Raw genomic sequence first — 14,528 nt, forward strand, 5'->3', positions numbered from 1 at the left:
TGATTTTTTAACTTTATAATAGTGCTGCAAAAGTTATACGTTTTCAGAATTTTGAATTTAGATCTTTGCCAGGATAGCAATACGCAGTATCATACTGTCCTATGATGTTGGGAACGACAGCAAGCCACAGCTCTCAGTTAACCACGCAGTCACAAGGGAAACAACGCACACTACACAGTGTGAAGATTTGGTAGATTGGTTGTACTGAATGTGTTTTCAGTTTATGATGGTTTTAGTTGGGACATAATTCCATTAGAAGTTGAGGCATATCTGTGTATGTGCACATGTGTGTATATGTGTGTGAGTGTGTAAGGCTTTCTGTTTCATAGGCTTTCAAAAGAATTTTTTTTTATTTTTTTAAAGAGAGTAAAATTTAGAATTAAAACAGAAAAAAATACAAGTGATACAGAATTTCACTTAACAAAGCAATATGGATTTCACAGAATTTGTTGTAATACATTGTGATGTCTTCCAAGCAGTTATTCATATTATGAGATATAAGCACATAAAATTAGAAGAAGAAAAAAACAAAGAAATGTATAAGAAATTAAGAAGAAAGTACAAAAAATTTTTTAAAAGGAGAAAAACAAATTAAGTATTATCTACTCCTTTCCGTAGAAAGGCAGAAATGCACAGTACAATTGTCCAAACCATCCTGCTTACATACATAGGTAAATCTTTTCCCCCCACTCTCTCTCCTGTCTTTTTCCTCAACTCAGTAACTCTTTCCTTTTGAATGAGTTCCTTTGCTTTTCCCAGTATCTTTTGTATCCTTCATATTCCATTTTTCTTTTTCAGGTTCTCATACTAAGGAGACAATATGACGTTTGCACATGCAGGTCTGATTTATTTCACTTGAGTATGTTCTCTAGTTGCATCCATTTACCAAAAAAGCCTCAAATTTATCTTGTTTCACAGCTGAATAATAATCCGTTGTTTAAAAATACCACATGCATTTTATCTATTCTTCAGTTGATGGGCATTTGTGTTGTTTCCAGGATTTAGCTATGACAAATTGTGCTGCTATCTGGGTTTTCATTTCTTCTATAAAAATACCCAGGAGGGGAATAGCTGGCTTGCATGAAATCTCCAGTCCTAGCTTTTGAAGAAATCTCCACAAATTTCCATTGTGGATGTAAAGGTCTGCACTCCTACCAACAGTGCAGAAGTGTTTCTTTTTATGCACAGCCTCTCCTGCATTTGTTATTGGCTGACTTCTTTGTGTTAGTCATTCTTTCTGGGGTGAGATAGAATCTCAGTGTTGTTTTACTTTGCATTCTCGATTGACCAATGATGTTGAACATTTTTTCATGTATTTATTTGCCATTTGCACATACATTCTTCCTCTGAGAAGCATATATTTTTCTTAGATGCTCATTTTTGGATTGGGTCTTTGAATTTGGGAGTATGTTTTTGTTTTAATGCTTTATATGTTCTAGATAGAAGGTCTTTGTTGGAGGAACAGTTGGCTATAATTTTTTCCCAGTTTATGGGTTTTCTTTTTTACTCTGTTGGAGATGTGCTACAAAAACTTTTCAAAAAGATGAGATTCAAAAATATTAATCTATATTATTTATTGCAGAATTTTTGGTATATCACAGGATTTTACAGTACCATACAGTATATGTATATTGTTAAATTTATGTAGGTTTTGAGTTTGTAAAATGGTTAAGAACATTAGAAATGTTTTTAAAAGTATGGAAAAGGTTTATAAGAGTGTGGGAAGGGTTTATAAAGCCTTAACATATATACATGTATTAATGTATATATATATATATATATATATTAAAATAAATATAACATTGCTATTTCACTGATTTTCACTTATCATAGGGGTGCCTGGAACTTAATCTCTGAGATGTGAGGGATCACAGTACACTGAGAAATAGTATTTACCAAGATATCTGAACATCCTATGAGTTGTCATGTGAACACGTGAAATTAATTCTCACTATCTTTCTGGGAAAAGGATGAAGCCTAGACCAACTGTGAGAGCCTCAGAAAGATTGCCTAATGTAAAGTTTGATAAGATTAAAATGAACAGAATGTTTGCTCTTCAATGTTTGTAGGTCATAGTAAATGGATGAGAATTGTAAAATCGTGGAATAGAGAACAAGCTTTGAATTAGAGATGTATGTGTGTGTATATGGGTGTTCACAGGAGTTTTGAGAATCAAATTAGATTGGATTCATACAAAGTCTTTGACAATGTTAATTATTGATGCAGAAGATTATAAGAGATCCATTTATGACTTCATTAGATAATGGGGAAGATCCTAATGATAGTTCTCTATACTTCTTACATTGTAGAGTTGTAATTGACAATTATTATTGATGTTATTAATATGTGTTAGTCTACATGTGGTGGTCCAAATGTCCTGAAAGGCGGTTGGGCTGGGAAGATGGCTCAGTAGAATAAGTGTTTCGCTGGCAAGTACTAAGAGCCTGAGTTCAATCCCTGGTTTGGCCAAAAAACAAAAACAAAAACAAAAACAAAAACAAAAACAAACCAAAAAAAAAAAAACCCCAAATGTCCTGAAAGGCTTAAATAAGAGGCCTATATGAGCAAGATGAACCCATTATGGTGGTTAAGCTCAATTGTCTCTACTTGATTATCTTGGTTGCTTTCCATGGGATTTGTAGAGTATACTTCTGGGTGTCTCTCAGTAGAGGCATGATTTTGGGGCTCTATACCTTGTCCCTTGCTGATGTTTCTGTTGTATTTCCCAGATGCCATGAGCTAAGCAGTTTTTCTCTGCCAACACTCTTCTGCCATGGCCTTTCTTCCTTGGTGCCAGCCAACTGTGAGCCAAATTTAACCTCTCCTCCTTTAACCTGCAGCCAAATACTGTGTCCCAGCAATGGAAAAGCTGGCTCATGCACAAACAAATGATAGAAGTAGGCCAGAGATGACCAGAAGCATTAATATGTGCTAGTATAAAAGGATGAAGTAAGGAAGCCATTACATGGGATAGAGGCCACTTCACAGATGATGATAGACAGAGGCACCCAGCTGGTACCAACCCCCAAATCAGTAGGGAATAAGAAATGCAACCTTGTGTGTTTTTGTTGCACATTCAGTTATCAGACCTACTTTTACTGGTGGGCAATGACAATCTTTGGACAATCTTTGGGTTTTTGGTAGATTTTTCAATGCCACCAAATTCTTGCTTAGCAACTATCAGAACTTGTGATGAACAGCTTGGAAGAGAAAGAAAATATTTAGGACAAAATTGAATTAACCCTTTTCACCCCTCCCCCAAACAAATCTAAAAGTCTCACAAATCAGTGTATTGCATTCATCCAGCAGTTTACTCCCTGACCTTCAATTCTATCCTCATTTAAAGCTTCAAGCAGAAATGTGCAAATTTTGTTAGCCCTGATTTATAGGTGGAGGAGGGCCTATTCAGGGAGATAGGTCTGCATTTATTGTCAGTCTACAGGCTTGTTGAGTTCCTCCTGAGAGGATAATAAGAGGAATCAAAGAATTAATTTTTGTTATTAAAAAACCTAGGCTGTCTGTCTCTCGCTGTCTAATTATAAGAGACACCATGTTAGGGCATCTTCCTTCTGCAAATTACCTACAAACAATTCCTATCAGAGTAATTGTATTAGGTTTGAGACATTTAGCTGCCACTAATCCGATAAAGATGATTCTAGGGTTAGAAATAGTGGATGAAGGAACATACAGATGCTAATCCTTTGTAAGCTGCAGACAGACAAGATATCTTTTACTACAGCCAAGAGGTTTCCTGCCTGTTCTGTATTTGTCTGCAGGGAATTCTTGTCCCAACTTGACTGAAATATACGCGAAGAATGAAAGTCTGACTAGAACCTAAGGGTGAGGAAACTGTAGGTATCGGATGAAGGAGCCACCCCAACACCCCAAATACATTCCATCTTCTCTGAGATAACTGCTATTTCCAGGGGTATTCCAGTGTAAGAATCCTCTTTTTTCTCCTACTGGCCCTCAGGAATCAGAATTAAATATAGATTTAAAAGATAATGCTGCTAAGACTAATGAGTCCAAGTTGGTGTTTTTTTTTTTTTTTTTCAATCTACTTCTATGTGTGAACAAATTTAAAGTGAGAATGTAATCAGGCAACTAAGTTTAGAGAAGAAATTATACTTATGTGGATTTAAAATGATGCTTTGTCATAAGATCATCAACCTCAATATAATGAGTTAAAGAGCTGAAAATTAACCTCAGTCTGTCTTCTGGTTTTATAGATAGAATACTTGATGCTTCAAACATAAGTGAGTAGCTAGATGTGCCACGCGTAGCTGAAAAGCCAGGGCCCCATCTTAGATTTCCTGGCTTCTTTCTAATAACTCACAGGTTATTTTTACTGGCCTATTCTCATTTTAATAGACTATTTTTGTCCGTTGGAGATAGGATGGTTTTCTGTTCACAAACAAGATCTTATACAAAGCAGGGAACTTCACGTAAATAAAATCACAGGTGCAAGTTCAGGCATGGCCAGGGTGAGGACCTCAAAAATGCTTTCAGGACTGTGTTGCTCTCTTTTTATCCATTGCGTTAGTATCTCTGAGTTGGCTTACATTATGTGGACAAAAGGTGGACCCAGCTGGGTAAATTGAGATTCGCTTCCCATTGGCTCAGCAAGCCCCTGAGCCAATGATCTTATGCTTTGTCATAAGATCATCAACCTCAATATAATGCCTTTTCCAGTGATTCTCCAAGCATGCATAAGGAACTCTGGTTGCACAGCAAATTGTATGTGCAAGCCCGGTGTTACGGCTTAGGCATAGGTGTCCCTCCAAAACCTCCAGCAGTTCTGGAGCTACTTCTGGAGTTTGTGATTGACTATTGTGGATGCTGTAACTGCCCTGGGGTAGGTAATTTGCATTACAGTGTAAGGTGGGAAGAGAAGCTAGCTGCTTCAGCTGCTGCCACTCCTTTTTGCTTTCTTGCTGTTTGCCTTCCTGTAAAAGGTATGTTTTCTATGTGCCGCTCTGCCTTGGAGCCAGCTGAGTGTGGACTGAAACCTCCAGTAATTGTGAGCTAAATAAATGTTTCCTTCCTTCATTTTCAGTGTTGGGTATTTGTCCCAGTAAGGAGAGAAGAATAACTGAGACACCTGGTACAGAGATGTAATAAGAAGAGAGCTGATAGCTTAAAGACGGGTGAGGCAAAACGAATCACATGTTCACCATAGCCCTGTTCTTGGCTGGGACCCTGCTATAATTTGGGTCTGGAGTGTCCCCCAGGTTGCAGCGTGTTCAAGGGTTGGTCTCCAGCCTGGCTCTGATAGGAGGTGGTAGAGTGCAGAACAGAGATAACAAAACTGTTAGAGACTGAGTATCCAAAGTACAACCCCAGACTCATTTATTGCAAAGTGATAACAATACAATTCAACCTGAACTCTGAGATTTTAGTTAAGACAAAAAACTCATACACTTGGATCACATAGTGACAGTGTCATAAACTTGGCGCCACTGGCCTAGAGGGACTTTCTAGTATTACTTAAGACATGACCTTGAAAGGAAGAGTGAGGCTACATTCTCTCTCTCTCTCTCTCTCTCTCTCTCTCTCTCTCTCCCTCCCCTCCTTGGCCACAAGGTGAAACAATTTGCTTCACATACACTTCTATTATGTTCTGTCTCACCACAGGCCCCGACATCATGGGGTCAGTGGTCATGAACTGAATCTTCTGGAGCTATGAGCCAAAATTAACCTTTTTTTTCTTTATAAGTTAATTGTCCCAGATATTTGTTATAGAAATAGAAAGCCAACCCACACAGCCTGTCCTTCACAGTTTTACATATTTTCCCACATCCATGACCTCACCCCAAAGAAGGCAAGAACAAGACCATACTTTTAAAGGAATTTGTTCTTTGTCGCTTGAAGAATTCACTCAGTTATCATAAAATTTTCAGATCTAAGACTTCGCACACTTGAATTCATGCAATTCACTGAAATAAATTTTCTAAGCATGTGGCAGTGACTTGAAGTCTTAGCAGTTTCCTGGAGGACAGCATCTGTGTTGATTTAACATCTTCTACTGGCATATCTCTGCCCCACAGCTGTACCACTCTGCTCCACTTAGCAGTGGAACACAGGCTAAACGCCTTCTTCATGAGCACCTGCAAGGGAACCACACACCTGCTCTCTGGTGACCTTACTCCTGGCTCTACAGGCACCCAAGGACTTCACTCACAGTTCATAAATCCAACCCACTCACCATTCCTTGGTTTACAGGATTAGAAGGCTCCTTTTCCTTTTTCTTTCCCCCTAAAGTTTCAGTCAATTGAAAACATTGCTGTTTTCTGAAAACCAGGAAAACCTGGACTTACGCTATCAGAGGCAGTATTTTATGGTTGCAAAGGCTATGGAGAATTTATGTGTAAGTGTCACCTAAATATTAAACAAGGGCTGTAGAGAGGTGTTGTGAGTCAAAATACAAAGGGTGAGCCATAGGAAAACATAATATACACTTGGATATCTTATGTATGGGAATTATTTAGAGCTAAAGAAACTAAAGACGAAGTCCTTGGCCCTTCTAGAATATATTAAATTTTGCTGTACTTAAGGTCAAACCTTTTTACTAAAGGGTGAGATATGACTCACACTACCACAGGATAAACTGGTGGCAGGCTTCACAGCCCACCATAGGGTATGACACACACCTTCATGTGTGGAAGGATATGACATTCCATAGTGGATATTTTTTTAAAGAAGACTATTGGGTTTTATCCCAGAGTTATTGACTCAAATGTCTAGGGAAGGGTTTTATTTTCTCAGATTTTAAGCAGGGGCTTATGTTACTGAACTCATGGGAGAACAAAGCATTGCAGTTAGCTACACTGAAGAAAACATTTGTCAACTGGGGCCAGTGACTTTCATATGTAGCACCCTTGAAATCAGCTTGTCTCACTCACCATGGACCACTGGTTTCAACCTCTAAAGTACATGAAGATTCAAATGTCCACCTCTGTAAAGGTCAAGAGCAAGGACTCTGAGAGTTTGCTTGTCCCCATCTCTGCTGCTGGATTCTGCAGGTGGTTGTGGCTCCTCTCCTCAGCTCCCTGCCACCTGCCCCTGAAGAACTTCTGTGAATAGGAACAGGACAAGGGAAGTTCACTGAAGCTAATGGAGCTGTCTGTGTTGGTTCTCTGCTGTCCCTTGGCCAACCCCTTAGTCCATTTGCATACTGAATACTAGAGCCTACAAGGCATTCCTGACCTAGGCCTCTTGCCTTTTCTGTTCCTTATTCCTGAACTTTTCTTCTCCAGATCTACATGTCCTCCATGTCTTTGATCCATTGTCACATTTTCAGTAATGTCTATGCCTCTATCTTATTGAAAGTTGCTAGCTTAGGGATCTAGGGGTATTGCTCAGTGGCAAAGTGCTTGACTAGCAGATGTTTTACTTGTCATTGTTCCTTGAATAATGCAATGCAATAAATATTTGCATAGCAGCTACATTGTATTAGGTATTATACATCAAAATGCTTCATTATTCAGGGGTGATTCAAAGTATGTAGAATGTGGATGGGTTATATGTAAATGCAACACGATTTACATAAATGACTTAAACATCTGAGATTTTGGCATCTGCTAGGGGTTGACCACTGAAGGCACTGAGAAAAAAGTATATGTATCCATCTTCTGAATAACAACATTTCAGTCAGTGATAAGCAGCATATGGGACAGTGATCCCATAAGATTATAACTAAATTGAAAGATCCCTATCATCTAGTGAGACTGGAGCTTGTGAATTTCACACTGCAACACATTATTCATGTATTTGTGGTGATGCAGTTACAAACAAACATACTTCACTGGCAGTTGTTTAAAAGTACAGCACACATAGTTAGGAACAGTACATGATACTTGATGGTGATGATAAATAACCATAGTGCAAGTTTGAGTATTTACTGAACTATATATTTTACAGTTATTTTATAGAGTGTGTTTCTTCCACTTAGAGAAGTTTAGTATTAGACAGTATTCCATGAGAGACCAGCAGAGATACACAGACCCTTAGTTTGCTTTCTCTTGGATGCATCAAGAGGGCATAGACTAGGTGTGGTGGTGCTCATCTGTAATCCCAGCCCTTGTAATCCCACTGGTATCTGTAACACCAGTGAGTTAGTGGAGAATGCTAATGTCTCAGGGATTTGGAGACTAAAGTCCTTTTCAGCAGATAGTAGTTAGGCATAGTAGTCAGGCATCAATCCTGTAAACAGGTGGATCACTACAAGTTTAATCTAGTAGTGAGACCCTGAACACCCTGTGGACTCTTCCCTAAAAATAAAAAAAAAATAATAAAAAAGAGGCCATAGTGAGGAATTGACCTGTATCTTCTAGGTGTCTATTTTGGGATGTTTGTACAGTGATAAAACTGCCTAGGAGTGCATTTCTCAGAGTGTGTCTCTGTCATTATGCCACACAGTACTGTGCCTCCCTTACAGAGCTACTGAGGAGGGGTGGGTGACCATTTAAGGGAAGGGCTCAGCCTCTGGTCCTCAAATACTATATAACTTGCTCAGCCGCATGGGCTTATAACTAGCAAGACGGATGCCTGTGTGTGCTGTTTCCCCACTGTGAAACGTGATGGGTTAGGAAGGGAGATACATTGATCCAAATGTGGGAAGATGCCCAAGGCTAAGCATGGTCAAGGGCTGCACTGACAATTCTCTAGATCCTTAATAAGCTTTCCAGAATTTCCATCTACCAGTGAGTTAGTGGAGAATGCTAATGTCTCAGGGATTTGGAGACTAAAGTCCTTTTCAGCAGATAGTAGTTAGGCATAGTAGTCAGGCATCAATTCAAATACAATTTAAAAGAAGGGAGCAGCCTCGCTGGGGCCAGTAAATAGTCTGAGCCATCAAATAGCTTTTTAAATTTGAGTTGCATCCCATTAAATGAACATTTATTAAGTGCTTCCATGTGCCCATCTCCCTAAGATATTCTCTGTAAAAATAAAACCACAGCTACGGGATGAAGATCGTGCCTGACTTTTGGCACCTAGACCAAGTTTCCAAGCCCTCCCTGCACATAGCACATGAAAACACATCCTGAGATGTCTTTGTGAGGGTGCTTGGTGGAACAACCACTACTTACAGAAAATCCTAATGGCCTTTCCAAGGATAACATTTTCCTTAGTTAACAAGTTTTGTGAGAAAGCTATTTTAAGATCACAATGTGAGTTTTCTCTTCTGAAAGGCTTCTAGAAGTCCCTACATGTAAGTGCAAGAAGGAAATATAAAAAGGAGTAAAGAATGCAGGATTTTCATATTTCAAATATTTTAAACTGGATAGTCCCCCAATTTTTCCTGTCACTGATGATCACACTGTACTTGCGCTCTGTGAAACTCATTTGGAGAAATACTCCTTTCAACACAGCATACTCTCTATTAAAATAAAAGAAAGCAAAACAAATTGGATGCTCAAGTTATTCTCCACGTAACTTTCCTTGCCCAAATGTCTCTTTATTTGAGTGGATAAAGGGCTAGAGGACACAGAAGTATTCAGTGAAAATGAATTTGCTCTGATTGTTTGTCTCAATCTGTGAGGTTTCATTGTAGGAATTCAATTTTCCTTCATGTTCCTGTTTTCAATTCTTTGCCACTGGAAATTGGCATTGTGAAATTACCATGATTCTATAGTCCATCTATTTGGTTTCTAATCTAACTGTTTCTAATCTAAACAATGTATACGTTGTTTTACCTTTATGAGCCCTTTTGAATTAAATACTACTATGTATTTTAAAAGTTCTGTGCAATGGTTTCAACATAGTGAGCAATTCAAATCTGGTTATGGAATACACTGAGGGGGCCTAATGATTTCTGAACATGGTTTAAAGCTGATTAAAGCTACACTAGTTATCTGAAGTTTCAGAATCATGTTAAACTATGAGAATGACAGGAACCAAAAGAGAAACAAACTAAGACAATCAAGGACTGAATATTTATTTCAAGCTCCTGATAAATAATTAAAGAAGCCTTTGATGATACAAAATTCATTTTGAAAGTTCAATACAATTGAAGTTTTAGTTCACTTTTCCTATGAGTTTTATCTCTGGAATTCAAGAACAAAACATATGCCTTTTGTTTCCTCAGACTTTCCTGTAATGGATGATAAGGCTAGGTGATTAACAATCACCAGGCTCTGATTGTTTTCATTAGAATGATAACATATGGCCACGTTCTCAACCTCTTCATGGAGCCCTGAAATAGGATCATAAAAGGAGAAAAGAGAATTCTGGTTTAGATTAAAGCAAATGGCTTGAGGAATTGGCTCTGATGAGCTACAATTTACTGTTGTAAAGGCTCACAGGGATGAGCCTTCTGCAGTTTTCTTCTCTTGTGTTTGAGATTAATTGGAGGGGGTGGTGGGGGATCGTAATCTTTCTGTTTTTAGCAGTCCTGATTCCAGTGACGTAAGTTACAAATGAGCTGGGTATGTGGGTGGGCCTCCACCGAATTCCACACAAGCATTTAACCATGGCCTCAAATCCAATACACATTTGTCATTATTAAATCCCACTCGTGCAGCAGAGGCCTATGGGATCTGGAGGCGGGGAAGGATTGAGAAAAGCAGGAAGAAGTAAGGGATTTGAGTGATCAGAGATAAAGGAATTACACATGGCAGAGAAGTGAAGCTTCAAGGTACCAACTGCATGCACTAAAGCAGTTGGTGAGGGAGAGACTGGCTGGCAAATTCAAGCCCTAGGTTTTTGATAAGGTCAGCAACCCTTGATAACCATTTGCTACAGGGACGAATGAAGAAAAGTTATTCAGTGTTCACCTATGAGTGTTATATGCTAGGTTAGGCTCTCAGATATGTAACCTCACTTATGCTTTACAACAAAGGGCAAGAGTAAAATCATTAATCAAATCGAACTGGTTTCAAATTCTGAGGGTGACAGAAGCAATATATAGCTCATGAGTTGTAGGGAGAAACTAAGATCTATCTATCTATCTATCTATCTATCTATCTATCTATCTATCTATCTATCTTAGTAGAGTGCATAATGCATAATAGATAATGTGAATGCAGTCTCTTCCCAAACTTACCCATCCCCAAATCATCTACAAAACTAAACAACAGTAATGAAATCTTGCCAGAATGAGGTAAACATTCTTAAGATCATTTTGCAGATAGGGTGGGAAGTGTTTTCCATAGTTGTCTTTGTGAGAAAATAAGACAATGTATATTAAACCCAACTGCACATGTAAAAGCCTAAATTACCATTCCACCTTGCCAAATCAGCTTTCTCTGGAGTTTTGACTTCTGTCAGTATCAGTTAAACATTATCTTCCTGTTCTTGACTTAAAATTGTGCAATCATTTGGATAATTGCTATTAATAAAGTACCATCTATAAGATATTACCTAGGTTCCTTTACTTATTTTATATAATTCCTACAATTCCTTAAAATAGTTGCTCAAAAATTTAAAACCCAAGACTGGGCATGGTGGCATGTACCTGTAATCCCTGATTTGGGAGGCTGTAAATAGGTGGATCACTACAAATCTGATCTAGTAGTGAGACCCTGAACACCCTGTAGACCCTTCTCTAAAATACAAAAATAAAATAAAATTAAATTAAATTAAAACCCAAATGTTGGCTAATGAAGTATGCTTCTATCCATATTACATAATGGAAGTTTGAGTAGCTTTTCAAGGCAATAGCAGACTCAGGATCCAAACTAGATCTGTGTCTTTTCTGCTTTCTCCTGGCCCCATCTTGCTGTGTCCTCACTCCTTGTCTTCTCCCTCTTTTGAGCTGTACTTTGACATTATTTGTGTCTCTTACTCTTATGCATTATATTCTTCCTGGAAATACAAAGTTTTATATTTGACTTCTGAACTAAAGAGTCCTTGAGAGCAGGAACTCATTCCTTTTGTAATCATCACAGTTTCTAACATAGTACCCAAAAGACAGTTGATAAACATTTTCTGAATCAAACAAGAGCTTGACTGAACACTAAACTCAGCAGTTTATTAAAATTAGAGCATCAGGATTCACCATACTCACCACGAGGTGATTAATAGAAATAAAAATAAGGTGTCCCTGCCTTTAATAAGAACCTGGAAATGATATTGCTCTGTAAGCAACAAATATAATAATATATCAAAGCAGAAACACCAGCAATATGATCACTCTCAGTCAGTATGGTTTTACTTTAACCTGAGAGAAGGCATTCCATGTCTAAAAGAGTAAAAAATGTGTACATCCGTTAGATGGACATTTCTCTGGATTGTTGAAATATAGAGAATTATTTTGGTTATCTGTTGCTGCACAAAGTTACCTAAAACTTAATGGCATAAAACAGTTCATTATTTCTCACGGCTCTGTATTGACAGGACTCAATAGGGTTCTCCTCTGGTGACCACATGGCTTCTTGTACGTCAGCCTCAGAAGTAATAGAAGTAACATTGCCTCTACCACACTGCACTGGGTAAATGATTTACTAGAGTCGACTGAGATTAAGGGTGAGCTGAGCTGGAATCCTGCGTGGGATTGCAGAAACGGTGTGCATGAAAAGAATGGGAAGACCAACAGAGGCCATCTTGTGATGCATTACCATGAAGATGAAAAATAAGACACGTGAAAGTGGCCCAGATCCATCCAGCTGGGCTCTGGTATATGGCTGTCTATTCCCATGGCTGGTGACTAGCCTCTTCTTCCTTTTTAAAAACTTTTATGTATTTGGTACAGGGTCTCACTATGCAGGTTGGACTCATCGTGATCCTCCTGTTCCAGCCTTCCCAGTGCTGGGATTACAGGCTTGGGCCACCACTTCCAGTGGTGGTGGCGGGCTTCGTGCGCCCCGGGCAGGGCTGACACAACACGTGTACTAGAGATCAAACCAGGTCCTTGTTCTTGCCTAGGCAGGCGCCTAGACCACTGAGCTATCTCTGCAGCCCCTCCCTTTATTCTTTTGAGAACCTTTTATAGGTCAAAGTTCATCCAGCAGCAAGTGATACAACGATGAGAATAGAAGAAAATACACAAAGAAAACCAAGCAGGCTTAATTTGGAAACATTTTGTAACGTCAGATCTTGTAATAGCTGCAGTGAGCAAAGGGCTTACTGAGCCCTCCACAAAGTGAGCACTACATGCTCTGGAAACCCCGTCCTGCTGAAGGCTCCTGCTCACCTGCTCCTTGCGTCTCGTCTTCCAAAGCTGTTCTGACCGTTACTCTGGATGCCTGTAGTTTAATCTCTGCCTCTGATTCTGGTTTTCCACCCAGGCCCTGTGTTTGAACTTTAAACAGACTTTCCTTCCAAGAAATCCATCTGAATTTCATTATTCACCCTCTCAACGTCTTGCACTATGGCAATTACTTCTCCGATGTCACGTCATTCTTAGAATATTGGGTATTGAAATCTAAAAAAAAGGTATCTAGTTCAATTATGGGTTTCAGCACAGTTTAATAGCCGCTGATGAGAAAAAGGTGTGTTTCTGGCTATTATTCTATGGGAGATGCTGGCCTTTGGGCTCGAAATGGGGCATGGCGATTTTTAACCAATAACCAGTGAAGTTGACACCAAAATGTAATCTTTGTAATGTGATGAGGACAAAGGAAAGAGGAAGATAGGAAAGAGCAAAGAAGGAAAGTAAACAGTCTTACCATATATAATATTTTAAGTGTATATCGAGAGTTCAGGGATCAGAAATGAAAAAAAAGGTAATAAGATAAATATTGCCCACCATATGAAGGCAACAGGCACTTTGGGATTCTACAAAGCTATTAAATACACTGAAAATAAAAAAATAGGAGATAAATGTGTATCTTTACATGAATTAATTAGATACAAGAAATGAATGTTAATAAAATTCAGCTCAAGATATTTGAAAATAAGAAGTAAAATCAAAGCATTTAAGACAGAAAAAAAAAACATAGTTGATAAATATGTCTATGAACTGGCTTCTTTGAAACACTAATGAGTTAGAAATATCTCTCGAAGGATTAATTTAAGGAAAATGCAAATTAAGAAAGGGATGGCATTTATGTTTATAGAGGAGATTAAGAAAGAGATTCAGTCTATGTTAATACTTTTTAAAAGCTAGATGAAATGGTCAATTTACAAAAAATGCAAATATGATAAAGAATATAATACATTACAAAGAGGAAAGTAAGCAAAACTGTCAAGGAAGTGTTTCCTTTCAAAGGTCTGGGTCTAGGCAATTTCTAGGATACATTCTTTTCAGGGCCTCATGAAATGTCTTTGTTATTTAACTGTCTCCTGGGCAGAGAAGAGAATAAAAACTACTGAATCTATTTTGAAGAACTAGGATTACACTAAATGGAAAATTGGACAGAGAATACTTTTCAAAAGAAAATTATACATCTCTTAGAAATGAGTTTATAAGCCTAGCAGAGTTGTGCATGTCTCCAGTTCTGGCTACATGGAAGGGTGTGGCTGGTGGGTTGCCTTTGCCCAGAGCTTGGAGTCCAACCCGAGCAACATAGTGGGACCTTATTTTTAGAAAAATATATCTTGATCAAAGTATGATTCAAGGATGGAGTGAATTCTTAACATTTTAAAAT

This window comes from Octodon degus, unplaced genomic scaffold (genome assembly GCF_000260255.1).
Source record: "Octodon degus isolate 3935 unplaced genomic scaffold, OctDeg1.0 scaffold00253, whole genome shotgun sequence".
NCBI lineage: Eukaryota > Metazoa > Chordata > Mammalia > Rodentia > Octodontidae > Octodon > Octodon degus.